General features: G+C 44.1%; 1 long non-coding RNA gene across 1 annotated transcript in view; it reads left to right on the forward strand.

Annotated features, from left to right (window-relative positions):
- The first annotated feature begins 827 nt into the window (after nucleotides 1–827).
- Nucleotides 828–18,021, forward strand: part of LOC309552384 — an 879,384-nt gene continuing 862,190 nt past the window's right edge. Inside the window, exon 1 of the long non-coding RNA XR_014225136.1 lies at nucleotides 828–1,007. This is a non-coding gene — a long non-coding RNA (uncharacterized lncRNA). The remainder of the gene's footprint in view (nucleotides 1,008–18,021) is intronic.

Raw genomic sequence — 18,021 nt, forward strand, 5'->3', positions numbered from 1 at the left:
ATGTAACGCAGAGTGCAGGGGTCAGTAATAAGTAACGCAGAATGCCGGTGTCAGTAGTAAGCAACGCAGAGTTCAGAAATTAGTATTAAAAAAAGCAGGGTGCAGGGGTCATAAATAAGTAATGCAGAGTTCAGAGGTCAAAAGAGAATAATACACGAGTGCAGAGGTCAGTAGTATGTAGTGCATAGTTCAGAGGTCAGCAGAGGTCAGGGGTAATACACATCAGCCCCCCACAAACAAAAATTCCTCCCTTCCAGGACAAACAACTAGCCGCTAAGCGAAAGTACTAGTGCAGGGCATAGTTGCCAACATTTGAAAAAAATTTCCAGGGACATTTTGCAGCACAGCTATCAATTACTTACCACACCCACTTCCCTGAAGCTCCACCCACTCCACATAATTAATGCCTGTCTTCCTATCATCAGATTATAGGGTCTACTCAATATAGAGAGAATTACAGGAAATTAAAAAGGGAATTTCAAACTTAGAGCCAAAGTAGCAGAGTTGGAATAAGTCTCCCATTCAGCTGCACTACTTCTGCATAAAATTTAGGGGCACCCCGATTAACGGGCGTTTCCAGGGACAATGTAAATTACCCGGGACAGACCCCTATTTGCCGGGACTGTCTCGGCAAAAAACGGGACAGTTGGCAAGTATGGCATGGGTTAGTAGTAAGTAATGCAGAGTTCAGAGATCAGTAGAAAGCAACGCAGAATGTGGAGGTCAGTAGTAAGTAGTGTAGAGGTCAGTAGTAAAAAATACAGTGGTAAATAGTAAGTAACATAGAGTTCAGATGTTATTAGTACAAACCCGATTCCAAAAAAGTTGGGACACTGTACAAATTGTGTATAAAAACAGAATGCAATGATGTGGAAGTTTCAAATTTCAATATTTTATTCAGAATACAACATAGATGACATATCAAATGTTTAAACTGAAAAAATGTATCATTTTAAGGGAAAAATAAGTTGATTTTAAATTTCATGGCATCAACACATCTCAAAAAAGTTGGGACAAGGCCATGTTTACCACTGTGTGGCATCCCCTCTTCTTTTTAAAACAGTCTGTAAATGTCTGGGGACTGAGGAGACAAGTTGCTGAAGTTTAGGAATAGGAATGTTGTCCCATTCTTGTCTAATACAGGCTTCTAGTTGCTCAACTGCCTCAGGTCTTCTTTGTTGCATCTTCCTCTTTATGATGCGCCAAATGTTTTCTATGGGTGAAAGATCTGGACTGCAGGCTGGCCATTTCGGTACCCGGATCCTTCTTCTACGCAGCCATGATGTTGTAATTGATGCAGTATGTGGTCTGGCATTGTCATGTTGGAAAATGCAAGGTCTTCCCTGAAAGAGACGACGTCTGGATGGGAGCATATGTTGTTCTAGAACTTGGATATACCTTTCAGCATTGATGGTGCCTTTCCAGATGTGTAAGCTTCCCATGCCACACACACTCATGCAACCCCATACCATCAGAGATGCAGGCTTCTGAACTGAGCGCTGATAACAACTTGGGTTGCCCTTGTCCTCTTTAGTCCGGATGACATCGCGTCCCAGTTTTCCAAAAAGAACTTCAAATTTGGATTCGTCTGACCACAGAATAGTTTTCCTCTTTGCCACAGTCCATTTTAAATGAGCCTTGGCCCAGAGAAAAAGCCTGCGCTTCTGGATCATGTTTAGATATGGCTTCTTTTTTGGCCTATAGAGTTTAAGCCGGCAACGGCGAATGGCACGGTGGGTTGTGTGCACCGACAATGTTTTCTGGAAGTATTCCTGAGCCCATGTTGTGATTTCCATTACAGTATCATTCCTGTATGGGATGCCGTGCCGTCTAAGGGTCCGAAGATCACCGGCATCCAGTATGGTTTTCCGGCCTTGACCCTTACACACAGAGATTGTTCCAGATTCTCTGAATCTTTGGATGATATTATGTACTGTAGATGATGATAATTTCAAACTCTTTGCAATTTTTCTCTGAGAAACTCCTTTCTGATATTGCTCCACTATTTTTCGCCGCAGCATTGGAGGAATTGGTGATCCTCTGCCCATCTTGACTTCTGAGAGACACTGCCACTCTGAGAGGCTCTTTTTATACCCAATCATTTTGCCAATTGACCTAATAAGTTGCAAATTGGTCTTCCAGCTGTTCCTTATATGTACATTGCTCCTTGTATGAGCTGAAAGTTTAGAGGGACGGCCAGGTCTTAGTACATTTGCAGTGGTCTGATACTCCTTCCATTTCAATATTATCGCTTGCACAATGCTCCTTCGGATGTTTAAAGCTTGGAAAATCTTTTTGTATCCAAATCCAGCTTTAAACTTCTCCACAACAGTATCTCGGACCTGCCTGGTGTGTTCCTTGTTCTTCATGATGCTCTCTGCGCTTTAACCACTTTACGTCTGCTCACAGTAATACTACTGCGGCAGAGTGGCTCGTTATCGTCTGACGACGTAGTATTAACGTCGTCAGACACTCCCCCTTCTGGGCGGCGCTTGCGCGCCGCCGGAGGCTCGCTCCCGCTGTTTTCATTCACAGCGGGAGTCGGGCCAGGGGAGGAGCAGCGGCGATCACCGCTGCTCTGCCCCGATCGCCGGGGATCTAGTGTGGAGATCCGCCTGCCTGTGTAAACACAAGCGGACGGATCTCCATAGTGACAGGGAGTGACAGATCGGACTGTTCAGCATAGCTGGACATCCGATCTGTCCGTGACTCACTCAGTCACCTCCCCCCCTACACGTCAGTAAGCACCAGGCATACATTAACCCCTCCCTCTCCAATAAAATTAACCCCTTCCCTGCCAGTGTCATTTTTACAGTAACAGTGCATATATATAGCACTGATTACTGCAGTAATGTCACTGGTACCCCCAAAAGTGTCAAAAATGTCAGTCAAGGGTCCGATCTGTCCGCCGCAATGTCGCAGTCCCACAAAAAAAAAATCGCAGATCGCCGCCATTACACGTAAAAAAAAAAAACACCAAAAATGACAGAAATCTTTCCCTTTGTTAGTAAACGCAATAACTTTTGCGCAAACCAATCAAAATACGCTTATTGCGATTTTTTTTACCAAACATAGGTAGCAGAAAACAAATTGGCCAAAAATTTTTAAAAAAATTGGTTTTTACATCTTTTTTGGGGGGAATTTCATATAAAAAAATGTTAAAAATATTGTTATTTTTTCAAAATAAACGCTCTTTTTTTGTTTATAGCGCAAAAAGTAAAAATCGCACAGGTGATCAAATACCACCAAAAGAAAGCTCTGTTTATGGGAAAAAAAGGACGTAAATTTCGTTCGGGTACGGCGTCGCACGACCGCGCAATTGTCAGTTGAAGTCGCACAGCACCGAATCGCAAAAAGTGGCCTGGACGGAAGACAGCAAAATCCTCCGGTGGTAAAGTGGTTAAACGGACCTCTGAGACTATCACAGTGCAGGTGCATTTATACGGAGACTTGATTACACACAGGTGGATTCTATTTATCCTCATTAGTCATTTAGGTCAACATTGGATCATTCAGAGATCCTCACTGAACTTCTGGAGAGAGTTTGCTGCACTGAAAGTAAAGGGGCTGAATAATTTTGCACGCCCAATTTTTCAGTTTTTTATTTGTTAAAAAAGTTTGAAATATCCAATAAATTTCGTTCCACTTCATGATTGTGTCCCACTTGTTGTTGATTCTTCACAAAAAATTACAGTTTTATATCTTTATGTTTGAAGCCTGAAATGTGGCAAAAGGTTGAAAAGTTCAAGGGGGCCGAATACTTTCGCAATGCACTGTAGCTGGTAAGTCACACCCCTTCTTTAACTCTCTAACAAGTCTGTGTGAGGACACTGAAATGAGGGGTGTGGCTGTTACTCATCTCTGCCAGCTCAAAGCATTGGATAGGAAGGTCAGGAAGCAGCATTTTCCTTGAGAGAAAAACTTATTTTAAGGAAGTTTTCAGCAAAAATCAGTCACAAATCATGATAAGTGGGGTTGCAGGATTATAAAGACATAGGAGAATGCAAGACTTTAATAGAGCTTTAAAGCAGTATTAAACCCAACAGCAAAGATTTATTGTATTGCAGCTTATCAACTTAGATTAGAATAAGATTTGATGTCTGCATTAGCTTTCTTTTTTAGGCTTTCTTTCCTTCATTTTCACCAGGTTATCTGGCCAGTAAGTCTGTTGTTTTTTTAACAGAACACGGTGTCCTGCAAATGTATTAGTTAGAAGGATGAGACAAACCATTTACCACTGACAGGGGTGCTTACAGTGATCAGCTTTAATTTATTTATGTAAAACCTTTTATCCCAAAAGGAATAAAACTGTTAGGGCTTGTTCACACTTGACTACATTTCTGATGCTTAACAAACGGTCCTATAGCATTAGTATGGGCATTAGACTGGCATCAATGAGTTTAGCGTGGGCATTAGACTGGCATCAATGAACTTAGTATGGGCATTTGGCATCAATGAGCTTAGTATGGGCATTAGAGTGGCATTGATAAGCTTATTATGGTCATTAGACTGCCATCAAGGAGCTTAGTATGGGCATTAAACTGGCATCAATGAGCTTAGTATGGGCATTAAACTGGCATCAATGAGCTTAGTATGGGTGTTTGACTGGCAACAATGAGCTTAGTATGGGTATTAGACTGGAATGATGAGCTTAGTATGGGCATTGGACTGGCATCAATGAGCTTAGCATGGGCATTTGACTGGCATCAATGAGATTAATATAGGCATTTGACTGGCATTGATGAGCTTAGTATGGGCATTAGAGTGGCATTGATGAGCTTAGTATGGGCATTAGACTGGCATCAATGAGCTTACTATGGGTATTCGACTGGCATTAATGAGCTTAGTATGGGCATTTGACTGGCATCAATGAGACTAGTATAGGCATTCGAAGGGGCATTGATGAGCTTAGTATGGACATTAGACTGGCATCAATGAGCTTAGTATGGACATTTGACTGGCATCAATGGGCTTGGTATGAGTATTTGACTCACATCAATAACCTTAGTATGCACATTTGACCGTCATCAATACGCTTAGTATGGTCATTGGACTGGCATCAATAAACATAGTATGGACATTTGACTGGCATCAATGAGCTTAGTATGAACATTAGACTGGTATCAGTAAGCATAATATGGGCATTTTACTGGCATCAATGAGCTCAGTATGGGCATCATTTGACTGGCATCAATGAGCTTAGTATGGGTATTAGACTGGTATAAGTAAGCATAGTGTGGACATTTGAATGGCATCAATGAGCTTAGTATGGTCATAATTTGACAGGCATCAATGAGCTTAGTATGGGCATTTGACTGGCATCAATGAGCTTAGTATGGGCATTTGACTGGCATCAATGAGCTTAGTATGGGCATTAGACTGGCGTTTTAATGAGGATTTAAAAACACTTCCCAAACGCCCTATGTGCAGTTTTGAAGCGTATGTTGAACGTTAGGGCGCATTAAAACTGCTACACAAACACCTATTTTTAAATGGGAAGTGACATTACAGGAAATAAACTAATTTGAAAGCCCTGCCAGAGCATTTGCAAAACATTTCCATAGACTTGAATGGGAGGCTATAAAAGGCTTTCATTTTGAAGTGAAGCGACGCTAACACTTCATGTTTTGATAATGTGAACAGCAGTGTGTGCAGTCCATTGTTTCATTTAAATGCGTTTTAACACCCCTCAAATGCCTTCTTTTAATGCTGATGTGAACTTAGCCTTACTGTAACTGATTTTAAAGTGTGAGCTGGAGTTTGGCTTGAATTTGAAAGTGTGTCTAAATCTGCTAGTACATCTAACACTACCCTTCCCCAGGCTGACAATGCTGCTGTCCAAAAGTGCCCCCTGTGCTCATTCATCCAGAGTGGGGGTGCTCTAATACAGGAGGTGTGTTACGGGCCAGATCACCAGGTAAAAACAGAGGGGGAAAAAAAGTCTAAAAAAAGAAAAGTAATGCAGCCACCACATCTACTGATTGGTAAGATGCAATATAATACATTTTCGGTTTTAAGTTTAATACAGCTTTAAAGCTATAATGAGCTTAGGTTGAATACTATTTAATACTTTAGCATTGATTAAAGGTACTTTTAAAAAGTAAACTATATTGGTATTGTAGTTCTAAACAAAGTTCTATATGTGGCCACATTATTGGGGCACTGCAAAAATGAGGACTGGCCGTTGAATCTACTGTAATATTCTTTTCTGATCCTTGTAGTCTACTTCCAAAATTGAATGCGAAAAAATAATATAATATTGTAAAGGAAATTTTTACATCCCTAATATTATTGTATTTTGTATGTATTGCACACTGCACTCATTCTTTTGAGCCCTGATAAGAATTAGCCTGCCTATGTTACGCCCCTTGTTACCATAAAAGTACAATTGTAATAATAATGTGATATCTACATCATCTTGTGTATAAAAGCCTTCAATTGCCTCAAATAATACAGAACAGTTATTTTGGAAATATGCGGAGTGTATCTTTTTGTGTCTGTTCCCTACTGCAGTAGTTATTAACCACTTGCCGACCGCCGCACGACTATCTACGTCGGCGGTCAGCCCCTCACAGGCAAACTAACGTAGGGCTACGTTGCTTGCTTGTGAGGGTCTAGGGAGCGAGCGCGCGCCCCCAGAGGCGCGCTCCCGCTCCCGCGTGGTCACGGACCCCCCCGCGCGTGTGACCAGCGGACCCGATGTCCGCCGGCCACCCGGCGATCGGCGGGGGAGAGGGAGAATGTCAGGCAGCTTGTGTAAACAAGCTGCCTGTCATTCTCCTCGCTGCAAAGACACTGATCACATGGATCTACTATGTAGATCCGTTGATCAGTGTCCTTACAGCTGAAGCCACAGCCAATCACAGTAGAAAGCACGCCCCTAGGGACACACACAGCCCCTCCCTCCCAAATAAAGTTAACCCCTTCACTACCAGTGTATTTTTACAGTAACAGTGCATATATATAGCACTGATTACTGTAGAAATGTCACTGGTAACCCCAAAAGTGTCAAAAATGTCAGTCAAGGGTCCGATCTGTCCGCCGCAATGTCGCAGTACCGCAAAAAAAATCGCAGATCGCCGCCATTACGCGTTAAAAAAAAAAACAACAAAAATGACAAAAATCTTTCCCTTTGTTAGTAAACGCGATAACTTTTGCGCAAACCAATCAAAATACGCTTTTTGCGATTTTTTTTACCAAACATAGGTAGCATAAAACAAATTGGCCGAAAATGTTAAAAAATTTTGATTTTTACATTTTTTTTGGGGGGAATTTCATATAAAAAAATGTGAAAAATATTGTTATTTTTGCAAAATTGACGCTCTTTTTTTGTTTATAGCGCGTGATCAAAAAATCGCACAGGTGATCAAATACCACCAAAAGAAAGCTCTGTTTGTGGGAAAAAAAGGACGCCAAATTCGTTTAGGTACAGCGTCTCACGACCGCGCAATTGTCCATTAAAGTCACGCAGTGCCGAATCGCAAAATACCCCCTGGTCGGAATGGGGGTAAAATCTTCCGGGGCTTAAGTGGTTAATTTGGAACCACTAATCAATATGAGGATAGGAGTTGCCTATCTATAAAATGTCCAGAACAAATATAAAACCTTATGTAGGAAAATTATGTAAAAATAAAAATCTATAATAAACTTGGACTGCAAAATTAAGATTTATAAAATATAAAATTCTCTTACGTGGTGGATGTTTTCTAAAGCTGAGTAACGTTCTGGCCTTACCTGTCATGATATTGTATTTTTAGGCTCAGTTATTTTTTTTTCTATTGCAGACAGAGAAATGTTGACTATTTTATGCTCTTCAGCGAATCCTTGATGACTAACCTCCCTCTGTCCCAGGAGGGGCCTCATAATATCTAGAGACCCATTTATCTTTTTTTTTCTTCATTTATCTTTTTATATTATATTTTAAGTATTTATTTACGTGCTGTAAATGCTGGAATCCAGTTTTATTTAAAAAAAAAAAAGCTCTCTAGATGAAAAGTTAAATTATTAAATCAACATAAATACTGCTTACTATAGTCTATTCTATCTTATTTAAAATGTTAAAAAAAGAAGTGTAATGTAATAAAAAAAAAAAATAAAAACAACAACGACGTAATGTCTTTACTTTGCTGATCATTATGCCATTAAAATGTAAACCTCTCCTTTTGTTAAAATGTCCTTTTTTTGCACAGACAGTGATGCCATCCAGGGGCGTACCAATGGAGGGGGGCGGGGGGGGGGGGGTCCGCCCCGGATGCCAATATTGAGGGGGGTGCCAGATAGGCTGGTGCCGCTGCCATGTACTGGCATGTGTAGGTCCCAGGCATCTTCATTCTGGGACAATGCAGTGTCCCAGAATGAAACAGAAACACAGCAGTCAGCTATATTTATTTTTAATCCCGATCCTTAAATGGTTGCTAGCCGCCTGCCGCCTGGCATCCAGCATCCAGTGACGTCACTGACAGAAGCTGACTGACACCGAGGCCCCAGCATCCACAGTGCTCTCCTCCACGCCAGTAATTAGCTCCGCCTCCATGCTCCACCCACCTCCTCCTCTTCTCCGGTGCAGTGGCATGCTCTCAGGGAGAGAGTGCTGAAGAAGCAGGTAAGTCAGTAGGTTAGTATTTCAATAACTTTCATGCCGCTCCGCTGCCTCAAGAGGAGAGGAGATCAGAACACCTGCTGTCTGCTAATGGGGAGGACAGAGCATGGGGGGCTACCTACTGTCTGCTGGGGGGGGGCAGAGCATGGGGGGCTACCTCCTGTCTGCTGGGGGGGACAGAGCATGGAGGGCCTACCTCCTGTCTGCTGGGGGGGGGGGGGCAGAAGCATGGAGGGGCTACCGCCTGTCTGCTGGGGGGGGCAGAAGCATGGAGGGGCTACCTCCTGTCTGCTGGGGGGGGGAAGAAGCATGGAGGGGCTACCTCCTGTCTGCTAAGGGGGAGGACAGAAGTAATAAATATTCTTAAGAATATTACAATTTTTTGTGGGTGTTTTTACATTTTAAAGTTGGGGGGGGGGAGTGCCAGAAATCCGATCCGCCCCGGGTGCCAAATGCTCTAGGTATGCCCCTGATGCCATCACAAGGTCTCTGCTGCCCCTGTGGTTTCTGGAAGCCTTAAAGGAGTTGTAAAGTCTCAAGGTTTTTCACCTTAAGCACATTTGGACCGGCCGCCGCAGATTTACTGCGGCAGGCAGCCTCTCCTGTGCGAACCGTCGTGGCCCTACATTGGTCACACGCGTGGTGCTGGGGGGTGAGGGACTAGGCAGCGGGGATGCCGATGCTGGCGGCCGCGATTGCCGCCGGCCGCCCACGATTGCTCCCCACTGAGAGAGATGGATGGTTAGCTGTTGTAAACACAGCAGACCGTTCTCCTCTCTGAAATTATCACAGAGCGCCTGTGATCCTTCTATATAGGATCACCGGTCTCTATGATCATTTCACAAGCCCCTCCCCCCACAGTTAGTAAACACTCCCCTAGGCTCACACCTAACCCTTTGATCACCCCTAGGTTAATCCCTTCCCTGCCAATGTCATTATTACAGTAACAGTGCATATTTTTAGCACTGATTACTGTAGTAATGTCACTGGTCCCCCAAAAGTGTAAAAAAATGACAGTTTAGGGGTCCGATCTGTCCGCCGCAATGTCACAGTCCCACTAAAAATCGCAGATCGCCGCCATTACTAGTAAAAAAAAAATAAAAAAAATTAAAATTACATAAATCTTTCCCCTAGTTTGTAGACACGAGAACTTTTGCCCAAACCAAAATCAAAATACGCTTATTGCAATTTTTTTTTACCAAAAATATGTAGCAGAATACAAATTGACCTAAAAGGATGAACAAATTGTATTTTTTTTATTGGGTATGTTATATAGCAGAATGTTGTTTTTTTTTTTTTCCAGAAATGTTGCTGTTTTTTTGTTGTTTAGTGCAAAAAATAAAAAATCGGAGAGGTGATCAAATACCACCAAAAGAAAGCTATATTTGTAGGAAAAAAAGGACATCACTTTTATTTGGGTACAGCATTGCATGACCACGCAATTTTTATGTTAAAGTAACGCAGTTCCGAATTGCAAAAATGGCCTGGTCATTAAGGGGGCAAATCCTTCCCGTCCAGAACTGGTTAACATATTGTATGCATTAGGGTGAAAAACCTTTGATGCTGCAGCTGCAGCCCAGACCCCCCCTTATTCCTTCTTAAACCCGATCTTTTGAGGGACAAGCACGAGCCCAGTGGCTCCAGCCGCTGTCTCGGGTCCTCATTGGATACATTCATAGCAGTAGGAGCTAGCTCTTGCTGCTGTCAATCAAATCCTGTGACACAGGAGTGGGGGGCTGCGTCCTGCTGTCTGTGCCAATGGACACAGTGAGCGTACCCGTACGGGTGCGCCCATGGGAAGCCACTCTTCGTGGGGGCACCCAATGAATAGGAGCAGCCAGGAGCGCTGACGGGGCACCCCAGAAGGGGAGGATCGGGGCTGCTCTGTGCAAAACCCTTAGGCTCCATTCACACCCGAGCTTATCGTTTTCAGGCATTTTTTTGGGCGTTTTTCAGGTATTTTTAGTTCAAGTTTTGGAGTATCCCACTCTTCCCTTCTCCTATCCCTATTTATAACAAAACAATAACCCCTAGACTGCTTATAAACTGAGCCGGAGAGTAGAGTGTTAAGATTCTGCATGCAGTTGCTACTGGTAACCCAGTGGGACCCGAAAAGGTGAGAAATCCAGCAGCCCTCAAGGGGGCGGTGCTGCATTTGGGGGTGTCGTCCGGGATTCGCTCTGGGTTACCGCAACGGTTGCTAACGGCAATGGATGAGAAATCTTGCAAAATAACGTCATGCTTTCTCAAGAAACGTGCTGGAGTGTGAGCAAAGAGTGATGTCTGCTCTACAGGGACTAGAGAGAGTGGGATGAAGAATTAAGTTCACAGTGATGGTTGCCAATGGCAACGGATGGACTTTTGCCAAAGTAGTAATCTGTTCTTTCAAGAAATGTGCAGGAGACTTAGAGAAGAAAAGATGCATCATACTGTCCGAAAGGACTGTGTCTGCTTTACAGTAATCGGTGCAAGTGTCGATGGAGAAAGTGGTGACCCGGGACACATGGATCGGTTTGCCGGGGGTCATGTCTGGACATGCACTATAAAGAAGAATGTTGACCATGCAATTTATGACAGCGGAACAATTTTCCAAAATAGCAAGGGAGATCAGTTGGCTGGCGAGATGGGCGTGCAACTGAGGCCCAGGTACAGACAAGGATGGCAGATGCGTGCGGATTGAGGAGCACAATCTGCTGTACAGTGATCTTCATGCTGGCTGAGTTGGAGCGGCAGTGAAGAGGTTACTGTACAGCGCGGGAAAGCGGGCACTGGAGAGATCTGCCTAGCAGGAGGAGCCACTGCCGGAGAATCAGCAAATTTGGAGTTGTGGGTGGAGTCGCCGCCCACCAACAGCCAATCCAGAAAGAGGAAGAGAGCCTATAAATTACTTCCACTTTTTTGGGTGTAGCTGAGAGGGAGACACGTGTGTGGAAGAGCAAGATGTCAGGTGCCGGAGTAAACCGGAATGCGGAGGCTATCCCACATGTTGGCGGAGATCTTACGGGGCAGACTGGAATGCCGATGTCGACCCTGTAGTGTACCGAAGCTGGCATGGAACATCTGGGCCTGGTATGTAGTCAGTGTCTGAATGTTACCATGCAGCTGCAAGTGTGGAGCCAGTGTGGGCACTGTGGCAATCTGCTGCTGCGGGAAGAGAAGAGTGACGGTCTGCCCAGAAGATTGAATGTGTTGTGGGTGACTGGGGTTGTTCCTGTCCTATCGGCTTCTGAGCCGAGAATCCCTGTGGGCAGAGGAAGAGGAGTACTCAAGATGTTGCTGGGGCCGGGACCAGTAGCACCTGTTTGTACTACAGTATGCCAAGTAAGGGAGACCCACACTACAGAGGTAATGTGCATGCAGGTAGTGAGGGCCGAGCAGCAGCCACCTGATGCACGGAAGACTGTAGCAGCAGACACCGGTCCTGTTTCAAGAGTGGCAGAGAGGAGTCAATGGCCCGCGGTGGGGAAGACTGTCAGTATGAGCAGTGAGGAAGAGGCTGGGGCCATTGATGCGCGGTCTCCCAGCTTCCAACTATAAATCCTTGGAGGAGGCAATTGCTGTTTGGAAGTCAGAAGAAGAGACGAAGTGGGACTGGGGAATGAATGAAAGGAGCAGTTCAGCCAGTCCTAGCATTCCTGATGAGGAGACAAGGGATTCAGTGGTACGTGGTCAGTGTGCCAATTATCTGGGGTTCTGCGAGGCCTACGCTACACGGGTCCCAAACCTATCCCCACCTCATTCCTGGGCTCGGGAACAAAGTGAGGCCTATGAGGAAACAGACAAACCCTCCCTAGGTTCTCCAGACTTCAATAGCTGATACAGAGAAACGTGGCCTTGAAATACAGATACGACTATCCTTATGCTCGTAAGGAGATAATGTTGGAGATAGAGGCCAGGAGAGAAGCTTGGTATGATGAGGCTGTGTGGGACTTTCTCTACATCCCGAAACCCCACCGCAACCAGTCTAAGTCTGAGCTGTGGAAGACGTTTCAATCAGTCAAAGGCCACTGGAATTTGGGGCGGGCCATCTACATTGACTGTATGGAGGTCAGTCGCCCAAACGCATCCAGCCAGGCTTGGTCCTTCCCTGCGAAAGACTCTGAAGGGAAAGTTGTTTGAGTCCCACATCCAGACTACTATTGCTGAGAATGCTGGATGTTACCCTTTGCAGAGCTATGTGTTAAGGCTGGCTAGCCTAAGTTTGCTTGACCAAGAAGGGGGGCTAGAGTGTCCGAAGTTAAAGTTGAAGCTAGAGTTCACAGTTCATGTTTGTTGTCAGAGCCAAAGCCCTATTCCCAATACCCCTTTCCCTTCTATCCTTGCAAAAGGGATGGGGAAATTGGCAAAATTGCCACCACTGGGTGGTTTGATCAAAGAGGGCTGACCCTCTAACTTTACAAACAAACCCTTGTTAAAGAAGGACTCTAGTAATCACATGATCTTGCTAAAATGAAGATTCTTTGGGCCATCGAGGCAGGATCATTCACTACCTGAGAGTTAAAGTAACACTCTATAAAGAAGAGGATTCTTTCACAAAGATACTTTTCTAAAAAGACACTTTGCGAAGATTCTGTTGGGCCAGTGGGCCAGTTGGAGGAACTTTGTGCAAATTGCTGCCTCGCACGAGCAGGTAGTGGCTTGAAGTCTCTGGAGAAAGGGGGATACCAAAAGTGAAAAGGGCCCCTAAAGAGACTGATAACCCTCACAAGTCGGAAAAGTTTGCTCAGGCTCCAGCAAACAACTTGTCCTAAAAGAAGACATGCTGCCTCGGTGCTACAGGTGGGAAGGACACTGTGAGCATCAGTCGGATGGACTCCGCATGTCATTGTGAACTTGTGGGATTGACTAAAATAGGAGAGTCAGTGCCCAGGTGCTAAAAAGGGACTGTGCCTATTTCAGTCAAAAAAAAATGTGACACGTAAAGTCAGGTAGATAGTTAGCTTGATAGGTCTTGGGTGTTACCTGTTCCAGGAGTAACCATCAAACGCAGAGTCAAGCATGTTAGGAGTGACTTCTACGTAAATGTGTAGGATAGAGATTGTCCAGTGAGAGGGTCGCCTTTGAGGAGAGGGCAGTCTCACTGGTTCAGATAGCCATAATAATGTTGTGCTTAACTCACATTTTTCTTTCTTTTGCAGGCTTGCACTGGATATCTGGGTCTGGCTAGTCAGAATGACATTTTTCACCTGCTCATCAGATTTTTGTTTGGCAGGGGGTGCATTAATTTTAATGCACCTATTATGTGTAAATGCCCTTGTGAATATTGTACAGCAGAGATATATATATACTGTATATATATATTTTCACGTAATTTATAATGTCGATTGACTGTGTGCATTTGTTATTTTCCCTTTTCCCCCTTTACAGGTTTGTGGGATACTCTTCAGAAATTTTTGAGAAAGAATTTTTGTAGGGGGTGGCTTTCCCAGAGCCAGTGAGGACATGGCTCGGTTTGGCGGGGGTGAGTGTAGCACCCTCCTAGGTAGGTGCTAGAAAATTAGTATAGTTTTTGGCTCTGTCTGCCTATCAGAGGAGCAGCAGGGGAATCTATATTGCTTTCTGCTTAACAGGGAGCAGGATCTGTAAGTTAGGTCTGCTCAATGTGCCCAGTGTGTGATTCATCTGGTCTAGAGTGTCCCCACTGGTCCAATGGGGAGGCACATTGGACAGTGGAGGAAACCTGGACAATGAGTACACAGGCTTTGATATAGCCCCAGTGATTGGCACAGACTGATAGTCTCGGTGCATTGTGGGGCATGGTAAAAAAGCTAGGAGTACGGGGTCTTTGGCTGGTGAGCAGACTCCTGGAAGGAGGGTGATGGCTGCCTCCTCTTCTGCAGCAGTTGGTGTATGGTCACAGGCAGTTGGCCTGGTGAGCCAGAAGGAAGGAGCTGAACCCTGAGGTCCAGGAGAGCTGACTAGAGGGGTTGAGACACTGGAGAACCTGGCAAAACAGTATTGTGAGTACAGGGGATTGTGTCTAAGGGCCTGCCCAGGATAGGGGGGCCACCCCTGAGTAGAGTAGTCAGAGGCGAGTACCCTAAAGATAAGTGCTAAGCAAGCTGTCTATTCAGGAACCTTACTTCAGATTCATCTAATGGCAAGGGGAAACTGCGGTCTAGCCACATCCTCAGATAGAAGTCCTCAACATTGTGAATAGTTCAGATTTTGGAGTATCCCACTCTTCCTTTCTCCCACCCCTAGACTGTTTATTGACTGAGCCAGAGAGTAAAGTGTTAAGATTCTGCATGCAGTTGCTATTGGTAACCCAGAGGGACCCGAAAAGGTGAGAAATCCATGGGGCAGCGCTACACTTACTATTTACTGGGCTTTTGATGGAAGAATAAATTATGGAGTTTGGGCTTCTGGCACTAAAATGTTTGCCTGGAGTTCAACTGCAAATTAAACACCTTCCTCTCTCAGCATAAAGATTTGAACTCTCAAGGCCTGGGCTAACCCCATACTCATGACCCATTTGGAATGTGGTAAAGCATGTATATTGATTCCCAACTTCCTAGGGCTAAACTCCTGATGAATTGATCAGCTGCTAAATATGCTGAATCCACCTTTATTTACAATACATCCATATAAAAGCATTTTATGTGGCAATTGTGTGCTTTGTTTGTATTTTTAATTTATGGCCAGAATGCCCCAATACTCTGAAAAGCCAGGCCATTCTGATATGGCTCTCATCTCCCATGGTCAGTCTTTACCAACCCCATGCTCCATTCCCCATCATCCTCTATGTGTGTAGTGCTACCCCCGAAGGAGCTCCTTGAGTATATTTGGTTCTGTACTAAAGAAGGAGTAAGTAATAAATTACCCACTCACCCAGCGCTACCACCAAATTGAATAAACTAGATAGCAGCCGCTATAAATAAAATCAATATTTAAGAAGGTGTGAATAAGATTCTTGGCTGAAAAAACCTATACACACACAGCGTCTGATGCCCATCGATGACTCACCGCTACGCATAAAGGACAGCGGGTATCCGGACATGAACAACCGATAGGCAGATGATTGCGTGCTCACGGCCTTACATGTTTCATCACACAGGACTTCTACGGAGGGTGTGTAGCGGTGAGTCATCGATGGGCATCAGACGCCAACGAACTACATTCTGTTTTATGCTGCTATTAAGTTGCTTACATGTGATTGCAATTGTGTGGGGAATTGGATGTTATTAATAAAGTGTTTCTTTGCGGAATTATACTATTAGTCCCCCCCTTTTTTTCTGCTCCACGTGGTTATATGCCACTGCTGATCTTTTGAGTTGCTGAGGTCCAGTTCTGAGTTTATATGTCTCTGGGATTCCGGTGGATGACATTAAGAGCCATAACGATTATCTCCACTGCTGAATAGGAGCGACTGAGTTCATGATAAGGCTGTTTATAGTCTTGGGTCCGGTGAGTGTTCACTACTAGGGGGACACGTCTGTGGTGTGGTGATGGTGGTACAGTCCATTCCAAGATAACACCGTGGTGCATTCTTTCTGTGACCGGAAATGCATGAACTATTATGAACTTTACCGGCACCTGTGCAATTTTTTTTATTTTTATATAAGGGATTTATCTCACATTCATATCACATTTTATTATATTGTGTTTTGTAATTAATTTTACATATGTACAGTAAAACCTTGGATTGCGAGCATAATTCGTTCCGGAAACATGCTTGTAATCCAAAGCACTCTTATATCAAAGCAAATTTCCCCATAAGAAATAATGGAAACTCAGATGATTCATTCCACAACCATTTATTCATAAGTCCTTCAGTTTATAGTCCATATAAAAAGATTATAGCATTGCATTATAGCATTATAACCATAAAATGTCCATCCACAAATAGCCGCTTCCACAAGGGGATTAGAAGCAAATTCCAGCAGGAGCTACAGAGTATCAAAGAGAAGAGAGGCGCCTCTAAGTGTAGCAATATGGGTTCCATTTAATGAAGGTACAACATTTAGAAACTCACATGGTTGATGAATAAAACAGTCATGCAGGCATCCGGGGTAAAGCTGTCCACATAGACCATCTTCTGCACCGCTGGCTGCCAGTCTGTAATTCTGACCAGGAAGACCACCCTGCAGTAAAGCGATCTGAAAGCGAGGGGCAGCATGGAAGGGATGACGTAGATGGTGGTGCGGAGGATGGTCCTATGTGGACAGCTTTACCCCTGATACCTGCATCCTTAGATGTGCCTGTTCCAATCATCAACCATGTGAGTTGCTAAATGTTGTACCTTCATTACATTTAACCATATTGCTACACTTAGAGGCGCCTCTCTTCTCTTTTATACTCAGCTGTGACTTGAGGCTACTTGTATATCAAGACATCGCTTGTATATCAAGTCAAAATTTATTTGAAAATTTAGCTTGTCTTGCAAAGCGCTCTCAAACCAAGTTACTCTCAAACCAAGGTTTTACTGTATTTATATTGAATGGTTTTATACAGTAATAGTTTATGAATTTTTCAGTTGAGCGCTGCTAGTGTGTATATGTTTTTTCAGCCAAGAATCTTATTCACACCTTCTTAGATATTTGGTTCTGTAATCTGCCTCTCAACCCCAAGAACAGTCCCAGCCCTCCTGGCACACCTAGTAAGAATGTTAGTGCGAACACCACCAATAAAAGACACACAGTATAGTAAAACACAGAAATGGTCTTTACTGTGAAGTTTCTTTGAATGGTAACCGACAGTAGCAGTATATCTGAAGTAAATTAACTGTACAGTAACAACTTAGGATCAAGAGCAATATAACTCAATGGTACTGTCAGGCTGCTTTCAGGGGATTCCTCAACAATGAATAACCCTGAGAGCAGGGGCAAACACTTTAACAATGAGAGATCTCAGAATAGCAAACACTATAACGGATTGGTCAACACTCTACTTAAACTGGGCTCTATGAGTCCAGGCAGGAGGAAAGCAGAGGAATGATCCTTTCTTATGTCAGGCCTCTCTCTTCTGTCCCCTGACACCACAGGCCCAGAAACATAACAATGAACCTAATGCAGCATTCAATAATGTAACTCCCAAGTTCAAATTATCCTGCTTATACTCTACATATGCGAGCCCTGGGTTTGTGTGTGTGTCCGTATGATCCCAGTAACTTCAGTCCCAAGGGAGAAGAAGGCCTTGAATCTTCAGCTAGCCACTTTAGTTGGGGCACTTAGATATCCTGTTTGGCAGAGTGCAAATACAGTATGCTGGCGGTATTACCGGGGTAACAAGGCAGGATACTGTGACTATTCAGCAGGGCGTCATTGTGAACCAGGCAAGTTGGCAAGTGTGGGCAAATAAGTAACTTTGTGGGCATGCAGTGTCCTTGTTTCCTACAAATCGGCAAGTGTCCGCTCACCAATCCTGCAGTGAAGGCCAAGCGAGATGTCCTGGAACAAGGCAAGCTCTTCAGGTAACCAGAC

The sequence above is a fragment of the Pelophylax lessonae genome (assembly GCF_965119305.1).
Source record: "Pelophylax lessonae genome assembly, chromosome: 4".
NCBI classification, from domain to species: domain Eukaryota; kingdom Metazoa; phylum Chordata; class Amphibia; order Anura; family Ranidae; genus Pelophylax; species Pelophylax lessonae.